Source organism: Carlito syrichta, unplaced genomic scaffold (genome assembly GCF_000164805.1).
Source record: "Carlito syrichta isolate Samal-C Ts95f unplaced genomic scaffold, Tarsius_syrichta-2.0.1 Scaffold75340, whole genome shotgun sequence".
Classification (NCBI taxonomy): Eukaryota; Metazoa; Chordata; class Mammalia; order Primates; family Tarsiidae; genus Carlito; species Carlito syrichta.
In genome coordinates this window covers 187,455-208,058 of record NW_007019436.1, presented here as the reverse complement: position 1 = coordinate 208,058, position 20,604 = coordinate 187,455, and the positions used below count along the sequence as shown (strand labels likewise).

General features: G+C 37.7%; 1 protein-coding gene across 1 annotated transcript in view; it reads left to right on the top strand.

Moving 5' to 3' along the window:
• Positions 1-284: 284 nt before the first annotated feature.
• TPRG1 (tumor protein p63 regulated 1) overlaps positions 285-20,604 on the top strand; it is a 141,379-nt gene continuing 121,059 nt past the window's right edge. The window contains exon 1 of the mRNA XM_008053626.1: positions 285-447. The gene's annotated coding sequence lies outside the window, so the exon portion shown is untranslated. The remainder of the gene's footprint in view (positions 448-20,604) is intronic.

The following is a 20,604-nucleotide window of genomic DNA, read 5'->3' as shown; positions in this document are numbered from 1 at the left end:
ATTATACCTACTTGGAAGTATGCAGGGGCCATGTGGGAATGGACAGAAGGCTGCTCCTGCTCTCTCTAGTCAGATGTCAGTTATACAGGAAGTTGGCAGAAAGATCCAGGACTTCTAAAGGGAGAGGCCAGGAAAGAGGGGTGTGTCATTGCAGAACAAGAAAGGCCTCACCCTCAAACTCAGTTCTCTGTCTCTGACAGGCTGAGTTCCACCCTGTAAACATCCTCAGTCCTTTCATTTGACCCTTTGTTTGAGAGTGAGAACATAACTCTGCCCTCTGCCCGCTTGGTGAAGAGAGATTCAGACTAACTGCCGTGACAGCACAGGCACTCTCTCACTGGACCTCATCTGAGCCAACCACACCTCCACTGACCACTATCTGTGGTCTGGCCCCCTTTGTCCAGGAAGAGAAAGAAGATTTTTGAGGACTGGCCACAGCCTAGTCAGGTAAGATCAGGTGATTTGTTACTGGTCTGTAAAGAGATGGGTGTTTTTCTGTGAGCTGATTGCTCCTGTCCCCTGGGCTGGGTTTCTTGTTGCCTCCACCACTGACTTACAGTTTAAATCTAGGTTTGCAGTTTTGTGTGACCATGTGAAATTCCTCTGTTCTTCCTTACTGCCCAGGGTTGATGAGGTTTGCAGACCAGCATTTTTCAAACTATAAAGTCACTTGATATAGTTATCAATATATTGATTTTGATCTTAACTACTGTAGGAGAGATATAATTTTCTCCATTTGGCAGCTTAGCGAACTGAGGCTTGGTCAGTTGAAGTGATTTATTCAAGTTTATTCAGCAGGCTAAGGCCAAGATTAGCTTTGTTTCTTCCTTCTCCCTCCCCTCTACTGTACCACAGAGCAGGTCATGCATTGTCTTGAAAAGCAAAGAGAAGTGAAGGGGCTTCCTGAACTGTTAAATGGCCAACAGAAGATAATTATTTCTTAGCAGGTAGGTTGGGAGGGATGTTTCCAAATTCACCTGGGAGAGATTTTATAATAATATATAGATTCCGTTAAATAGGGCTGTTTTTGAGAATAAATGAGAGTTTGTATGTAAAGGGGACTTGTAAACTAAAAAGTTAAATGCAAATGTGAGAGAGATGACTGTGTGGAAACTGAGACATGCCCTGTATTTCTGTATGAGCAGATTTTAATTCAAGGCTGAGTGATACTGTCTAATGTCAGAGGCCGTCTTGTGAAGTACAGATCACGCAGGCCCTGGGGAAATATTTTAGTTTTTCCATCATAGTGTGGTATGTGAAAAAGCAAATCTCAATGGAAGGGGGGAGCACCCCCAAAACCTTTCAAATTGACTCCTTCAGTTTCCTCTCTTATGACAGATATTATCACAGCTCCACAGTTTTAAGAAAATCTCATCTTCAGTGATTATGCAGTTTACTTTTTAAGATACTAATTTTAGCTATCATTTTTCATTTCATGCTCAAAAGATTATATCATTCTTAGATGTGGAAGGAAATGTTTCGTGTGTGTGTGTCTGTGTGTGGGGGGGGCACTACAATGCAGAGGGTTGTCATGCTACATAATCTTTGGTAGACTTCTGTATATTCTTAGTGTCTTTATTGCTGTAAAATCTTGAAGAAATCAATTCAATTCCCTTGTTTAAAAGAGATAATCCAAGGCTCCAAAAGATGAAGTAATGTACATAGGTCACACAGTCAGTAATCAATAGAACTATAAATAAAATGCAAATTTCTTACTCTCTCATTGCCCATGATATGTAATGAATGGTGCCAGGTATCCCAAAACAGGAGCATTAGCTGTGTCATTTGGATACTGTGTCCAGATGTCCTTTAAGATTTCTTCCAAGTAAAAGTTATAGGGCACTTTGGTCTTTGCCTAGCATCCAGTAGAGATAGTATTTTACCCTGTAGAGGAGAATTTGCTACAGAATCCTTTTTCTCTATTGACTTGGTTTTTGTGGAATATTTGTTTCAGGAAAATTTAGGAACTGTTCCTTGGGTGTATGGTGGGAAGATGGGCAAGAAGTGGTGGTCCTCGTTTTCTTCAGCCAATCTGTTTTTTTGTATCTTCTAGTATCCTTCTAAAGAATGTCACTCAGGTGGGGTGCAGTGGCTCACATATGCAATCTCAACACTTTGGGAAGCCAAGATAAAAGAATTACTTGAGCCCTGGTGTTCAAGATCAGTCTGGCCAACACAATGAGACCCCATCTCTACAAAAATTTTTAAAAATAAACTAGCCAAGCCGGGCTCGGTGACTCAGCCTGTAATCCCGCGTTTTGGGAGACTGAGGTGAGTGGATTGCCTAAGCCCGCGGGTTCGAGACCCGCCTGGGCAACTTGGTGAGACCTCATCTCTACAATAAATCAAATAAAATTAGTCAGGTTGGTAGCGTGCGCCTGTAGTTCCAGCTACTTGGAAGGCTGAGGCAGAAGGATCACTGGAGCCCAACAGGTCAAGGGTGCGGTGGCCGGGAGCGGCCACTGCACTCCAGTCTGGGCAACAGAGTGAGACTCCAACTCAAAAAAATAAAAAATAAAAAAAATAAAAATAAAAAACTAGCCAGGCATGGTGGCACACACCTATAGTCCCAGTTACAGCAAAGCAGAGGTGGGAGGATCACATGAACCCAGGAGTCTGAGGCCACATTCCAGCTTGGGTAACAGAGCCAGACTTTGTCTCAAAAAAAAAAAAAAAAAAAGAGAGAGAGAGAGAAAAGAAAAAAAAAGATATAAAAAGTTTTACTCAATTCAATCACTTTAAAACTTGTAGGCAAGTTGATTATCTATTATATTCAACACTATAGAATCTAATGGCAGGATCAAGCCTGAGAATTTGTTTAATCCAGAAGTAGTGCAGACTAGCAGCTGCAGGTGAATGTAGCCATATAGATGTGTTTTGTTGTGCTGGGAAAAGAGAGAGAGAGAGAGAGAGAGAGAGAGAGAGAGAGAGCAAGAGAAGAAAGAAAAAGTTAAACAAAATTGAACTAGTTCCAAGTATTTGATAACCAGAAATTTTGTTGTTGTTGTTGTTAAAATCCAGATATCTTGTTTTTTTAGCAAGTTCAAGAGTTCTGGTAGTAGTGTGTCCACATTCCCATATGAATAACCCATGGACTGTGTCTGGTCAGCATCTACTTCCTATAGATGGAACATGTTTTCCCTAGTCCTCCATAGCTCCCATTGTTCTTGATTTAGGCTACCAGGTATTTGAGTTTGTCACTTCTCATCTCTGCTAACGTCTTAGATGTTGGGATTCCCTTAAATCACTCTTTTTCAAGGGAAACCTAGTTCTATATAATGATAGTCCAGGCTACAGGTCAATGTCACTGGGGAAGTTGTGAAGTTGATTCTTTGTCCCTAAACTCTCATTGTGTAAGATGTGGATTTGATGGGCATTATAGCTATCAACCAGACATTAGTTTGAGGTCATGGTTATACAAGTTTATAGTTTGGTAGTGAAAGATCATCTGTGTAGGTATACCTTAGCTCCACTTTATGTTATTTAGGAGAACAGGAAAAAAGACTGGATTGAGTACTTCTGAATACAATGGACTATATCATATGCTAAGTGAGAAAGGCAAGTGGTACTAAACAGTGGAATTAGAAAGATGAATGAAAATATTTTGAAAATACTTTAAGCAACTTATGTGGATTTAGTCATATGGCAAAGATGTCTCTCTTTTTAAAGAATGTCTATTCCTCTGGGTATCTGAGAGTTAGAAAAGTGACGTTGTATAAGCTAATTCTTCTTAACTTTTGGAATGTGGAGTTTATTGTTATTGTTGTTCTTTGGTCTGCAAAACTTAAGGAACATTTATAGAAGGTTCTTGGGGCCAGAAAGGCGGCTGCCCCCTCGCCCGCCAGGCATGGCATGTTCGTGGGGAAACTTGGTGTTAAACCATTCGTAGACCACCTGCTTCTGGGTCGAGGTTTTGTGCGTAGCAGAACAACTCCCTCATTGCTACCTATTGAAAGTCAGCCCTCGACACAAGGGTTTGGAAAAAAAAAAAAGGTTCTTGGATGTCTGGATCCCAAACTCTTTCATAATAAACATTGCTGAAAAATACTGTACATAAGTGTATGACGGCTTCTTTGCAGTTCACAGCATTCCTGGTGGGTTGAAGGGAAGGTTCTGGTCTTGCAAAAGGTTACATCAGTCACTAGAGCAATGTTTACACAACTCCAAGCCCCAATGTATTTGGTAAATAGCCAAACTTTTCTCATTTTCATGCACATGGTTGTCTGTGAGACTGGCTCAGAACCATACTTACATCTCAAAGGTCTGCACCTCAAGGGAGGTAGGTAAGTGGTGTGACACTGAGCAAAATGAGGTGTTTGAACAAGATTCATTTACTTAAAACTATTTATTGAACATCTTTTCGATTCAAATAAATGTTCAAGTTTCATTCATTCAAAACTATTTATTGAATATCTGTTCTATGTTGCTGAAAGAAAGTTTTATCTTTTCTATAACCCTGTAAACAAACAGTTCTGGTAACAGCAGCAATGAACAAAGAACAATCTCTGCCTTCAAGGCACTTATATTTATAGTGATATGGAGAGAAAATAAACACAATCAATTAGTAAAATATGTAATATAGGAGATATGCAGAAAAATAGGATGGGGAAAGAGAATAGGAAGTCATGGAGAGCTGAGATTATGGAGAGGTTTTTTGGAAGAAATAAGGCATTATTTGAGTGAAGACCCTAAGGATACGAGGGAGTCAACCAAGCAATAATTGGAGAAGCAGTATTCCAGGCAGCTGGGAAAGCAAAGAGCAAAGGCCTCGAGGTAAGAGCATACAACCTGGCACCTTTGAAGAATAAGTCATGAATTAAACTGAGTGGATTTTTAAAGATGAAATTAGAAAGATGATGGTGGCGTGGGGCATGGAGCAGTGATCACACAGCAGCCTGCAAGACACAGTAAGGATTTTGACTTTCACTCTGAGTGAAATTGAGCCATTTGCAGATTCAGGTAGATGAATGACATGGTCTGACTCATTTTAAATGGATCCTTCCTGTCTGTTTGTTGAGAGTAGATGAGGATGGAGTAGGGCAAGGGAAGGCAGCAGCAGGGAAAATCTCAGGGAATTGTCACTAGAATCCAGATGAGTGATGTGGAAGCTTGGACAAGCATGTAGTAGTAGAGGGATGAGAAAGTTTGGATCCTGGTGGTGATTGATTGAATGGAGAATAATGAGACTGGGAGAAGTTAAGATGAACCACAATTGTGCCTGAGCAACTGGTAGAAAGGAGAGGCTTTTATCTAAGATGGAGAAGGCCACAAGGCACAGATTTTTGAAAGAAAATTCGGAGCTTACTTATGGACAGATTAAGTTTGAAATATTGAGATCTGGAATTCAATGAGGATATCTGAGCTGAAGATTAAAAAATAGGAGCCATCAATATATACATATGATATTCACAGCAATGCAATTAAATGAGGTAATCAAAAGAGTTTAGTATAGACAGAAAGAGAAGAGATTTATGAGCTGACTTTTGAGATGCTGTAATGTTTTGGGGTTAGAGAGGTAAGGAGAACCTAGTCAGTTGTATACCAAATAGGAAAAGAGGCAGTGGGAGTGGTCCTGTGCCAGCAGAGAGGAGTATTTTTTATCATCAAAATTAATTAAAATCTCCAAGTCATGTTAATAATGAGAATAATTTTTTCATTTACATTCTCTAGAGACAATGCACTCCCTTATTATCAACACCCTGGAGCAGACCACTCTTATCACTCCTTCTACCCTCTACTCCCCCTCTGGTTTCATTGGAACTAAGAGAGGAGGTGGAGGAGGAGCAGCCAGAGTGCTGGGTGGACACTAGGTGAATGTGGTGTGTCCTGGGAGACATGGGAAGAAGGCTTTTAAAGAAGAGAAATTGACTGGATGAGACAAATGCTGCTAAGAGGTGGAGTTAAAGGGTGTCTACGCTCTGAACATGTAGCAGTGCACTAGAGTGGATTCAAGAGAATAAGAGGAGAGGAGAGGACTTGTAAATGGTGACATTCCTTTCAAGGAACTGATTTATAAAAGGAAACAGAAAATGGGCATCAACTGAAAGGAAAAGAGGAAGTCTTTTGTTTTTTAAGGTGGAAGAAAGATGATAAAAAATATACGGCAGAGATTGTAGCTTGATTGATGTACATAAATAGAGCATTTTGTTTTATCTTTTCTACAACCCTGTGAAATAGTTCTGGTAATAGTACATTTTTTTCAAGTAAGGAAAATAAGGCTCCAGGGGTTGAAGTCAACTGCCCAAATCACAGCAAATTAATAGCAGAAGGGACTTGAACCTGGTTTCTAAAAGTTGTGTCCATTGCTGTTTTCATGGCCTTACTTTACTCAGATAATTTTGGAGATCACTTGTAGCTTTAAAACTCTCTATAAAACTTTCACTTAGCCATTATTTGAAGACTTTTTATAAATTGGAGAGAACTCACACTTCCCAGCAATGTCTCCTGAACTGAAAGTGCTTTTACATCAAATAACAGATGTTTGGAGCCCTAGAAAGCAACAAGAACCGTGTCCTCATCAATGAAAACTTGCAATATTTAGAAAGATTCTTCTAAGTTGCAAAAACACAAGGCTTCAGATTGAGCCATCTATAGGCTGGAGGATGGGAACAGACTTTCTCATGCCCTAACTCTTGAACTGAATCTCACATTATTCTCTTCCTCTAGTGGTTCATTTGTGTCTACTTACTGGCATCTATGATAGAACCTTATACTGTCCAACACTTTCTGTCCATTTGAAGATCATACACAGTTAAACTTCTTTCTGTTTACATGAAGCTCTGTTCATACATTTCTGGGTTTCCAGTTGGGACATTGCTACTCTTTAAGCAGGGATACACATATTATAGACTCAGCCCTGCATGTTCAGAATAGAAAGGTTTACATACCATTGTCACTTCCTCAGTGGTAGCTCTCTTCTCTCATCATTGATATCACCAAAAGACAACTCTCTTGAGACAACTCCCTTGTCTTTAAGCAGGGATGCACTGAATACTTGATGTCTTTCTAGTGGTTTGCCTTTTGGAAGAACTTCTAAATCCGTAGCCAGACAGAGCAGTGTAGATCTCTGCAGTGCCTCTAGCATATGCCTATTGTACTTTATACAGATTATTGTCTGGTGCTTTTTCTTGCTATCTTATAATTATCTATTTGCAAATCTGATTCTTTCACAGCCAATGTACTCCTCGAGAGCAGAAATTGTATTTGCAGGTTTCCATCTACTCTCTACCTCTCTCTTTTCCCTAGCACAGTGCTTGCCCCAAGAAGTTTCCCCCAAAATGTGTTTGAATAAATGAGATACTCTTTTATGCCACTTAGAGTTGCACTAGGGAGGTTAATCCATGTCATATAGGAAAAAAATGGAGTATTCAAGTTCAAGATATTCTTATATGGATAATTAATTATGCAAATTAAATCTACAACATTTGAAAACAACTGGCATGGTTCATTTTGCTGTTTAGTTAGAGATACATAACTTTGTATAATTGATCTATCAATTTTGAAGTTTTACATTATTACTCATGCCTATAACCTTCAATAGTATCAGTATAATCATTAACATCTGCTGATATTATAAACATTTGCTTAATTGTTAATATATTTAATAAATGGAGAATTGCTGAGCAGTAAAACAAAGAAGATGAAACTAATGCAAGTGTCTATACATATCCATACACTCTAACTTTTCAATCTTGCAACTTTAAAACAGTCTAAATTAAAACAAATATTGGGCTATTTTCAGTTAAGCCATTAACTTAACATTAAAAAATATATAAAACCCTCCATTGACCTGCAGGAGAATGGGCCTCCATATATTCTACTGAAACTTAAATTGATAGAACATTTCGGGAAAGGAAGACAATTTGTCCACATATACCAAAAACCTTAAATCTACATACTCCTTGAGCCAGCATTGCCACTTCCAGAAATTTTTAATGAAAAGTTTTACCTACAAGGACATTCAGTGCATAGTCATTATAAAAGCAAGTAAAAAGGAAGCAACACAAATAGCTAACAGTAGGGGTAAAATAATAGAATCCTATACAACCACTATTATGTTGTAGAAATTTATTTATTTCCAGCTTTATTGAGGTATAATTGACAAATAAAAATTATATGTATTTATGGAGTACAGTGTGATGTTTTGGCATATGTATGCATTTTGAAATGATTACCACAACCAAACCAATTAACATATATATCACCTCACTTAGTTATACATTTTTTGTATGGTGAGAACATGTACGATCTACTCTCTCTCTCTTTTTTTTTTTTTCTTGAGTTGGAGTCTCACTGCATCATCCAGGTTGGAATGCAGTGGCACGCTCATGGCCACCCCAGCGTCAACCTGCTGGGCTCTGGCGATCCTTCCGCCTCAGCATTCCAAGGAGCTGGAACTACAGGTGTATGCTACCACGCCCGGCTATCTTTTGATTCATTTATTGTAGAGACGAGGTCTCAGCAAGTTGGCCGGGCTGGTCTCAAACCCGCGGGCTCAGTCAATCCACTTGCCTTGGCTTCCCAAAGTGCTGGAATTACAGGCTGAGCCAGCAAGTCTGGCTGAATCTATTCTCTTAACAATTTTCCAGTATAAGGAAATTACTTACTAGCAAAGTAGTAGAGCAACTACTACTATTAGTAGAAAACAGGGGCTTGAGGTAAGAGTGAGCTTTGGTCAACTTAGAGCTCACTTACTAATTGTGTGACCTTGGGCACATCTTCTGAGCTTCAGTCCTCTAATCTGTTAAATGAGAGTAATTATATTACTTGAACTATAGGGCTATGACGACTTTGAAGTGAGCCAATTCAGGTAAAGCCAAGGGCTTGGGCACATCTAAGCGCTTTGTAAGCACTGCCATCATTGTCAATATTGATATCCTTTTATATGTCAAGTGTAAAAGGCAACTTGTGAAACAGCGTTTACAGCATAATTCTATTACTGAAGTAGAAAAATGATATTATTTTTCCTTCTTTTGCTTTTATATGGTCTACAAGACAATAAGAAAAATCAAATGAGGCCAAATAATACTTAACACTAATCTCCAGAAATTAACATTTACTAACACAATGTCTCTTTGCCTATGTTACCACACTGTTATCCTCACTAAAATCTCTTCACACCATTGTCATCAAGGCCATACTGATAGTGTTAGGCTAATTACTTCCATGTCCCTCTTACTCCTCTGCTCTGTTCTTCTGCCATCCCCACACAGTGTATGTCATAAACATTTATTGAGCATCTACTCTGTTCAGAACACTGAGTGTGAGGACAGAACATTGAGAATTTTTTTTTTTTTTTAATATAGAAGAGCTTTTAATCATCCTAGCTAAAAGGCACTTGCCTAAGAAGGCACGTATTGTTTCATCTTTTGAGGAAGTCAGTCCCCAGTGGATTTTGATAGTTAAGGAAATCCAATATTCCTATTTGGTGAACTTTAAAACCAAGTGTAGTTCCATGTCTTACACATACAGTGATCTCTGACCTGGATGTAGTCCTTCCCATTGCCTGTGTCCCTATTACTTTTGATAGGATTTCTCCTATGATTGCTTGTTTACCTTTAGGGTGCCAGTATTTTATTAATATATTCCAAATCAATTTATTTTGTATCCTATAGCTTTACAACCTTGACTTATAATCACTTGGTTCACTTTTCTGAAACCGTATTTTCAATCTTTTTCTCCTTGATTATAAGGATAATGTACACTCAATGCAAAGAACACCAGAAAATTTAGAAAAATGTAAAAAAGAAAGTAAAAATTACCCATAAACCAGTCATGTAGACATAATTTCCTTGGTACATGTGCTTCCAATAATCTTGGTACATGTGCTTCCAATACATACATTAGTAATTTTTTAATATAATGTTTTATAAATTGCATTTTGTTTCATAATAATGAATCTTTTGATTTCAATTAAAATCTGTCTACAGAATTATTCTGTGAGATCTTTACACCCTCTTTCTCTAAGTGATAAGTTCCTTTTAGCACCTCAATATGTTAATTTTCAGTATTTCCTTTGCTTGTTTGTATTAACTTCAGGTTTTGAAAATAAAACTATAGGGGTTGTTTAGTTCAGCACTCTACTTTTTCATGTAGCATTTTTCTGCAAATTTTTATGCCATTTAATTTTTTTTAAATAGTGATTTCCAAGGGTTGCCTTATATTCCACTATGGTTATGTATACATAGTGTGGTGCAATAAGTACCTTCAGTTTAAAATCTTTCTAATTTAAAATTAATGCTTAAAAGTTATCTCCTCTATTAGCCTGTAAGCTCCATGTAAGAAGATCTATTTTTTATTTATCTTTTAATTGTAATTGCACAGTCAGTAGACAATGATAAAGTCTTTGTTCTAGGTGAGATGAATTCTAAATGAAAGTTTTCACTATTTGTAGAGGAATCTAGGAAGCTACAGTTGGGTTATTTCAGAGACAAGAAGAAGCAATGATCCACAGTGTTGCAGTTGGCAGGAGGGGGACGAAATTTTACTGGAATTGAGCAGGCCTAGCTGAACAAATCCCCAGGCTTCGAAGGCTGGTCCTCTCTGAAGTGCTGATTTCATTTGTTGAAGGGAACAGTTTATAATACCAGATAAGAGGTTTTTACCATTCAGTCCTTCTTGTTTGTTGAATTAAAAAAAACCAAAAACTAGTAACTTGTTCTTACTGATTTCTTTTCCCGATGCTCTTAAAGATGCAATTTTCTATAAACATTTAATCATGAACTAGAGAATTTCTACTTATATAAGATAAAGGTATATAGCAAGATAAAGATATATTAAAAATAAATGTATTCTGTCTCTTTTCATTTCATTATTTTGGTATTTGACTTGCTTTATAAATGTCTTCTTAGCTTGCCACCTTGATTCAGAATGAGAGCCCTATCAGGCCTGATAGAGTTCTAGACCAGCAGAGTTGGAAGGTAACCTGGGATCCCATTAGTACATATTTTTAAAAAGATGCCTAGAGAGAAGGAATGACTTACATCTGAACCCAGATTTCCTGACTCCTGCTACTTTGAGTCTTTCCTCACCATCACTAGATTTCATGTACTTCACTCACAATGTTCAAATCTCTGAAACATAAATTAATTCAATTAGGCTCCTTTTCTACCTTCCTTTAAACAATGTTTTGAAATCCTACTGTATTTTAGATACTTTACTAGGGTTTTAGGTTCACTCATTTATTTAATTTTTACACTGTCCTGTGTAAGGCATATATTGGACCCACTTCACACTGGAGAAAATGGAAGCTGGTGGGTTTAAGTTGCCACCCGACCTCAGGCAGCTGGTACGTTGTGGAGTCTGGATTCAAGCCCAGATCTGTTTGACTCCGAAACTCTTTTTACTATGCCAGTCTATTTCCTGATAAAGGTATTGATTGCATGAAATGAGTCAATTTATATCTTCACTGCTCCTTGTCCATTATCTTGAGAAAGAGTTGGCTTAATTAATTCTTCAAATGCTTTTTGTCTTTGAATTGTAGTGAGTGATCTTGATACATCTTAAAGTTATATCTAAATCAAAAGTAAAGACATCTTTCAGGAGGCCATAGAGGAAGCTGAACTGTCTGGCTCAGCAACTCCTACTGATTGGCCCAGCTCTCAAAGAGGGTAAAAACTCCACAATTAAAAACAAACAAGGCCGTGCTCAGTGGCTCAGCCTGTAATCCCAGCACTTTGAGAGGGTGAGGCAAGTGGATTGCCTAAGCCTGCAGGTTTGAGACCAGCCCGGACGACTTGGCAAGACCTTGTCTCTACAATATTAGCCAGACATGGTAGCACACTCCTGCAGTTCCAGCTACTTGGAAGCCTGAGGCAGAAGGATCTCCAGAGCCCAGCAGGTCGATGTTGGGGTGGCGTGAGACTCCAACTCAAAAACAAACAACAACAACGAAACAAGAATTGAAGATTTGATTTGCAAAACCCCAAAAAATAAAAACAGAAAAGAAAAAGTTTTAATAAGCAGCACTCAATACAATATAATTAATGTCATTTCTACTAGAGAGAAGATGCTTTTCAAGGAGAAGCACTGCTGTCAGAAGATTCATTGAAGAGTTAGCAGGCATAAGGGCATGTCGGGATATGGATTCCTTTTGGCCAGCCATTTTTTTGTTTGTTTTTGACCTCTTCTAGATGAAGGTGGATTATACTATGACTTATAAACTGAAGGAAGGAAGATGAAATGTATTTTTCTCAGTGTGTTTCAGATGAGCATTTTTAAGCCTGGCTTATGTTGAGCCCCAGATTGGGGCTCAGATTTGTGTGGAGTCACTCATCTGAACAGCCTCCCTTTACTAACATCTCTCTCAGGCTTCTGTTGTAAACAGGGTCACTGCTACCTTTTCCTTTTCCTCCTCCACATCACTTGCTACGATCTTCTGCTATGAAGACTAGAACTTCTGCCAAGCCACTCTACGCAGTCCATCTATAACTAAGGGCATTGTTCTCTGAGGATCTGCTCTTTGGAAGTGCGTTGGACTTATCTCCAAGACAAACATTCCTCCCTCACTTTTCCCTCATGCAATTCTCATAACAGGTTTGTAACATCTTGGCCTGCACAGCAGGTTCATAACTTCTTGTGAGATAAGTCTTGTCCAGGAAACATTATCTGTCTCCATCTCTCAAAACTTCTTTTGATTTTTATTTCCTGAATGCAGGTTTGCATATCAGTGGACAGGCAAAAATCACTGCTTAATAAACCAACTATCTGTGCATAGGACGTAGTCTCTATGTGGGTATTAATTTTAGTCTTATTCTGACTTTAATTTTTGGAGATTTTCTAAAACCAAACTTAGATATATTTTCTTTTCTTTTTTGTTTTTTTTTTGAGTTGGAGGCTCACTCTGTCGCCCAGACTGGAGTGCAGTGGCCGCTGCCGGTCACCGCAGCCTCGACCTGCTGGGCTCCAGCAATCCTTCCGCCTCAGCCTTCCAAGTAGCCGGAATTACAGGCATGCGCTACCATGCCCGGCTGATTTTTTGATTTATTGTAGAGATAAGGTCTTGCTGCCCAGGCGGGTCTCGAACCCGTGGGCTCAGGCAATCCACTCACCTCAGCCTCCCAAAGGCGCGGGATTACAGGCTGAGCCACCGAGCCGGGCTAGATATATTTTCTGTATGAAACAGAATTTTTTTTTTTCCTCAATGGTGGGTGCTGGAGAAAGAGAAGCCTGTGATGAAAATGCACCACCACACTTGGCTACTATTTATTATTATTATTATTATTATTATTATTTTTGTAGGGACAAGATCTCACTCTGTTGCCCAGATATCAAACTCTTGGCCTCAAGCAATCCTCCTGCCTTAACTTCCCAAAGTGCTGAGATTAGAGACATGTGCCACCATGCCCAATGAATATAACTCTTAAAAAAAAAAAAAAACCTTTTAGATTTTCAAATGGTTTTACTAAATTAATGCTTTTTTTCTCATTGGATTCTTTTTGTAACTTTTTCATTGTAGAAAATTAGAGAACAAATTTTTAAAAATCTATAATCCCACTACCCAGAGAGAAACAATGTGAACATATTGGTGGATTCATACACTTTTTTTGGTAAGAATTTATATTTTATTTTTATAAAACCCAAGATCATGCTATCTGCTATGTTCTTTTGTATGGCTTGATTTTTAAAATGTCTTTCTATTGTATTTATACAATATTAATTATAATGGCTATATATTAGTCTACCTAAGCTACATTTAGATGGCTGCCAATTTTCTCTATTATAAATTAATTATAAATAAGATAGTATTGCTATTCTTAAAAGAGCATTGGCATAAAAAGATGTACCTGAATTTGCTACTAGAAGATGATGTGTTAAAAATCTAGCTAGAGATGCCACTTATTTGAAATGATCCCTTTCTCATATATGCTCAAATATGCCACAGTATATTAAATACACCAAAACAACTTATAATGATGTACTGATTTGTTCTATTTATGTCATGAGATATAAATCTACAGTTAGAAAGCATTGTTGGTAAATCAAGGTAACAATCTTAGTGACGTCTGTAGTGGCTGGGATGAAGGGGTGTGCATGAGGTCCTAAATCAAAGATTCTATTTTACATCACTTTCACAAGAATAGTTGGGTTTAGCTACTCTCTGTAGCATTTTCTAATAAATTTGTTCACTGGTTATGCTTTGGTGGGAGAATTACAGAAATTAACAGTCAAGTACTAATGGCATTTGAAGCCTGACATGGCCTATTTTAGGTGGGATGCCAGAGAAGAAGTAATGGATAATATTAAATAGAAATCCTATTGCACATTGTAGATGGACCCTAGCCCATTTAAAAGGGAATCTAAAACTTCCCTAATAGTTAACAGGGAATATATTTTGGAGACATGTCAAACATTTCAGTGATTTTTTAAGCACCATGCACTGCCACTGATAAAGTTCTTAGATTCAGAGATACTGCCAAACGGTAAAGCTGTGAACTAACCCACCTTTGGTGAAACCTATATCTAAAGAAAACCTCTAAGAAATGGTCAAACTCATCCACTCACTTGAAGTTCTCCATTCACAATTGGAGCACATTATATAAGCCTCAGATGTTCTTTCACTGCTTTTTTTGTTGCAAAAGGATTCTCTAGAGGAAGGAATTGACATAGTAAGTGTGTGTACTGGTGATGTGGATGGCACCAAATTCTGGTCCTGTGAGCCTCAGCTTCTATCTGGTCCCCTGAGCCAGGTGAAATAATTGCCTTCTGGAAAGATTTGACACATCCTTGGTCTAAACAAATTGCCTCTTGTCCCTGTTACACCCACTTCTTGCCAGTAGTTTTGACTTCATCAAGATAGCCATCAGCCTTCTCTAGAATCATAGGACTGCCTCGCTTTCCCTTTGGCATCCTTTGGGAGCTGTCAATAGCCTCACACACATATTATTTTATTGCCTCCTACTTCTATGATAATAATGATATTAGCTCTTCAAAAGATGAAAGATCAAGGTGCTTCACCATTTACAAAGTGGTTTTCACAACTATTTTCATTCAATCTTTCAAAAAAACATGTAGATGGATGTACAGAGTGGAATAATAGACACTAGAGACTTAAAAAGTTGGGAAGGTGGGAGGGGGTGTCAGAGATTTTAAAAATTGCCTATTGGGTACAATGTACACTATTTGGGTGATAATTATACCAAAAGTCCAGACTTTGCCACTAGAAAATATATCCATGTAATAAAACTGTACTTGTAACCCCTAAATCTATTTTAAAAAACAAACCACAAAACCTCAAAATTATGTAAACAGGGCAGGCGTCTATATGTACATATTTATAGATAAAGAGGTTGAGTGATATTATTACAACATGTATGTACATTTCATATATAAAGATGGCATTACTGATCATTCTCTATAATGAGTACTTTGGTTGATCTTTCTCTGATCCTTACTCCTACTCCTTTCTTGATTGTTTTGTGATTGAGACATACATTTACAGAAAGGCTGATCAACCAAACATTATCCTTCCCAATAAGGCAGCTTTGAGAAATGCATTCACAGAAGCAATGAAATGTGCATATTACAGGTAGGACTTTTAATTTTCTCAGGACATTTATTGTCTATTTTTGGCTACTGCTTTTACAGTAGTTGTAGTAGGTCACACAAAAATACAGTAGTTGTAGTAGGTCAAACAAAAATATATTTATCTATCCTTTCTAATATTATGGTTATATGCTAATATTATGGCACAAAAATTCATACATAATTATATTTTATTATAAACATATACTTTTGTTGTTTTGTTTTCTTACTGAACTACAAAAAAGGACATTTGTGACAGATATTATTTTTATGTTTTTTATCTAACTGCCTTCAACAAGCAAATATGAAACTATTTTTTCAGTTTTCACTCTTTAGCATTCTGAACTGTCCACTTTTCTTAAATCATCTCAGAATAAATCTCACAATCATTATTTTTTTATTTTTTAAAGTCATAGTTTCACTCAGTTACCAAGGCTGGGGGGCAGTGGCCCAAGCACAGCTCACCACAGCCTTTACCTCCAGGGTTCAGGTGATCCTTCTGCCTCAGCCTCCCAAGTAGTTGGACTACAGAAATATACCACCACACTTGGCTATTTTAAAAATTTATTTGTAGAGACAGGGTCTCACTATGTTGCCCAGACCTCAAACTCTTGGCCTCAGGCAATCTTCCTGCCTCAGCTTCCCAAAGTGCTGGGATTACAGCCATGAGCTACTATGCCCAGTGAGTATAATTCTTAAAACAAAACTACTTTTCTTTCTCCATACTTGTGTTCTGACCTTCATTATTTTAATGAGAACGACTCCTCTTGCTCTAGATATCTCACAGAAGATTTTCTCACTTTTCTCACTTTCTGGGTGGAGCTCTCTGGAACCATTTAAATCATTCTGGCATCTTGTAGAACCGGCTGAATTCCAGGTGGTAGCATCCTCACCTAGGTGGAGAAGAAATGGGTCAAAGTAATCTTAGAATAATATTAGTCTAACACCTTCTTATATCTAATTATTTTGTTTTATATGGTATCTTGTTTAACATCAGGATTTTAGAAGTTTAATGTATATTTCATTATTAAGACATAGATTGTCCTTGAATTATAGTGCCCAACAAGATGAGAAGTTAGCAGTGTCTGCTTTTAAGACCCTAGGCTCTTCTTTCTGGTCTTTTTGAATGCCTGCTACCAAACATTGCCCACTGGTTTAGGATAAGCCTTTTTTCTTTTCCTTTTCTCTCCAGACCTTCTCTCAGGAAAGGCTCTGACATTCATCATTTACCCCTCAGGGTGGTTTCCACCAGAAACAAGTGTTCTCTTTTTCTGTCTGTCTTTAATGGTGCAGACTTCTTCTGTGAGATACATCGTAACAGAACACATCAGGCTGTACAAAGAATTACACATTCTGTGGGTATCCAAGAGGGACAAATTGAGGCATGGTTACTTCCTCACCTAAGCTCATGGAGCCCAATCATCAGCAATGACTGAAAAACTGGTTGATAGATCATGATACCTGGATAAAATAGGAATATTGCATTTCTGAATTGCCATGCACGTTATGCTTCTGGGAACTGGTAAATTTGAAGCCAGGTTTAGAAGAAAGAATTTCAAATCTTGTGTCAAGTCTCGTTCTATAATATCTGAAAAGAGAGACTCTCTTAACTGCATTTCCTTTGCATTTTCTGTCATGGATGCTACATATAGTAAATATACTTATTACTAATTTATTTGTTTAGCTAATGCAGAATAAACACTTTCTATATGCTCTACTTAGTGCTAAGGATACCATAGTAAACAAAACCCCATCTCTATCATAAAGGATCTCATGTACCAGGGAAGAGAATGTGAAAGTAAAGGTAAGCTAAGAGGTCTCTGTAATATAGTATAATAAGTGTTCAGTAGGGAAAAGCATGGTCTGCAAGGAGAAACAGAGGGGGGACACCTAACTCATGAGATGAAATTGCTCAGGGAAGCATCTAACTTCTCTGTAAGCTGAGAAGGTCAGAAGGCGTTATTGGGTAAAGGTAGTGAGAAGGATCTTGGTGAATTTGTGGTACTTAAGGTACAGTGGTGTGCCTGAAACATATGGAATGAGTGCTGTGATGGGGCAGGGAAGGTGGGAGAAGAAAGGGGAAGGAAGAGACATGGTGAGATATGAACCCTTACAGGTAAGTAGCGAGATCACATCATAGAGGTCTTGTTAACCATGCTTAGGAGTTCAGATTTTATTTAGTGTGCAGTTGGGATAATTGAAGATTAAGTGGACAGTGATACAACCTGATTTGTATTTTGGGAAGATTTGTCTTCCTGCTCTTTGCTTCATAAATTAGAGTAAAGTTGGAGGGGTGCCAGTTAGAAAACCTTAATAATGATCCCCAAAGGATGAAGTCGGGATCAGAAATGGAGCAAAGTGGAGACTTCAGTAACCATAAAGAAACTGAAAGCTACAGGTCTAAATGTTTCATTGGTAAGGATTGGGTAAGAAGAAGAAATAAGGAAGGTTTCTGGGCTGGACAGCTTTATAGCTGTGTTCTCATTCACTGAGATTGAAATATGGAGGAACAAGTTTATGGGGGATGTAAGAAAGTGATAAGTTCATCTTTGGATGTGATGAATTAGAAGTTCTTGTGGGTCAATTAAGATAACCTGTCTAATTGACAGTTGAATAGACAGATTTGTAGCTTGGGAGAGAGAGATCTAACTGGAGATACAGGTATGAGAGTCAAAAATTTATAAATTATGGTTAAACAATGAGAATAAAGGAGATTGCTTACAGAAACCATCTAGAGTGTGTTCTCATAGATATCAGCATATTAAAAATAGGTTTTCATAAAGGAAATTATAAGCTTTATACATGGAAATAGAAATAAAACAACTGTCGTTACAAAGAACAGGAGAAAATGAGAATTTCAAGAAGGAGAATATTTAGTTTTTTCTCTATTGTTCTTGGTTATTCCAAATAATGGCTTGCTATTTTTGTTTATCTTTTTAAAACCTTTTAATTTTGTGAATATTTTGTATTTTTTTAATTCTTTTATTTTTTTAAAAAAATTATTTTATTTTTAAAATGTGGGGTATGCGTTTTTAATTCTTAATTTTGTTTAATTCTGCTTGGGTTTCTATTTCTTCATTTCTTCTACTAATTTTAGATTTGATTTGTTCTTGCTTTTCTAGTTCCTTGAGATGCATCATTAGGTTGCTTATTTAAAATATTTTTTATGGCCAGACTCAGTGGCTCAGCCTGTAATCCCAGCACTTTGGGAGGCCGAGTTGAGTGGATTCCTGAGCCTGAGGGTTCGAGAGCAGCCCAGGGAACTTGGCAAACCTTGTCTCTACAATAAATCAAAAATTAGCTGGGCATGGTAGCCTGTAGTTCCAGCTACTTGGAAGGCTGAGGTAGAAGGATTACCGGAGCCCAGCAAGTCAATGCTGGCGTGGCTGTGAGTGTGCCACCGCACTATAGATGTCCTTGTTTTGGCATGTTGTGCTTTTATTTTCATTTGTTTCAAGACATTTTAAAATTTTCTTTTAAAATTCTTCATTAACCTGTTGTTTATTCATGAGCATATTATTTTATTTTCGTGTACTTGTACAATTTTGAACTTTTCTTTGCTATTGATTTTTTATTTTATTTAATTGTGGTTAAAAAAGATACTTGATCAGATTTTATTTGTTTTAAATTTGTTGACACTTGTTTTGTGGCCTGAGATGTGATCTATCCTCAAGATTGTTCAGTGTGCTGATAAAAGGAATATGCCAAATATAGTGGCTCACACCTGTAATCCCAGAACTTTGGGAGGCAGAGGTAAGAGGATTACCTGAGCCCAGAGGTTCGAGACCAGCCTGGGCAACTTGGCGAGACCTCATCTCTACAATAAATCAAAAACTTAGCCAGTTGTGGTGGCATGTATCTGTAGTTCCAGCTATTTGGAAGGCTGAGGCAGAAGAATCACCTGAGCCCAGCATGTCGAGGTTGCAGTGGTAGTGATCATACCATTGCACTCCGGCCTAGATGACAGAGTGATACTCCAATTAAAAAAATAAATAAATAATAGTAAAAAGAATGTGTATTCTGCAGCTGTTGGATGAAATGTTTTGTAAATATCTGTTAGGTCTGTTTGGTCTAAAGTGCGGTCTAAATTAAAGGAATCTTTGTTGATTTTCCATCTAGATAATCTGTCCAATGCTGACAGTGGGGACCTGAAGTCTACAACTATTATTGTGTTGAAGTCTGTCTCTCCCTTTAGTTCTAGTAATATTTCCTTTATGAATCTAGTTGTTCCAGTATTGGGTGCATCTATATTTATAATTGTGTCATCTTTCTGAATTTATCCCTTTTTTATTATGTAATGACTTTTTTTTTGTCTCTTTTTGCAGTTTTAGAAATAACGTCTGTTTTATCTGATACAAGTATAGCTACTCTTGCTCACTTTTGGTTTCTGTTTATGTGGGATGACTTCTTTTATTCCTTTACTTTCAGTCTATGTGTGCCTTTACAGATGAGATTTGTTTCTTGGGGACAGCATATAGTTGGATTGTGTTTTGTTTTGTTTTGTTTTAATTCACTCAGCCAGTTTATTTATTAAAGTTTGAATGTAAATTCATTCACATTCAAAGTTATTATTGATAAGTGAGGTTTACTTCTGTCATTTTGTTACTTGCTGATTGTTTTGTGTTTCCTTCCTTCCTTCCTCCCTCCCTCCCTCCCTCCCTTCCTTTCTTTCTATTCTGTCTATATGTATGTATGTAGTATGTATGTATGTATGTATTTTGAGTTGGGATCTTACTCTGTCACCCAGGCTAGAGTGCAGAGGCATGATCACGGCTCACTGCAGCCTTGACCTCCTGGACTCAAGCAAGTTTTCTGTTTCAATCTCCCGAGTAGCTGGGACTACAGGCATGTATGACCATGACTGGCTAACTTTTTATTTATTTATTTATTTACTTTTTTACTTTTTATAGAGATAAGTTCCTGCTGTGTTGCCCAAGCTGCTCTTGAACTTCTGGTCTCAAGAGATTCCCCTGCCTTAGCCTCCGAAATTGCTAGGATTACAGGAATGAGTCGCCACACCCTGTCTGTTTTTTTCCTTTCATTTTCATTATGAACTATGAGTAACAAGACTGAATTTGTAAT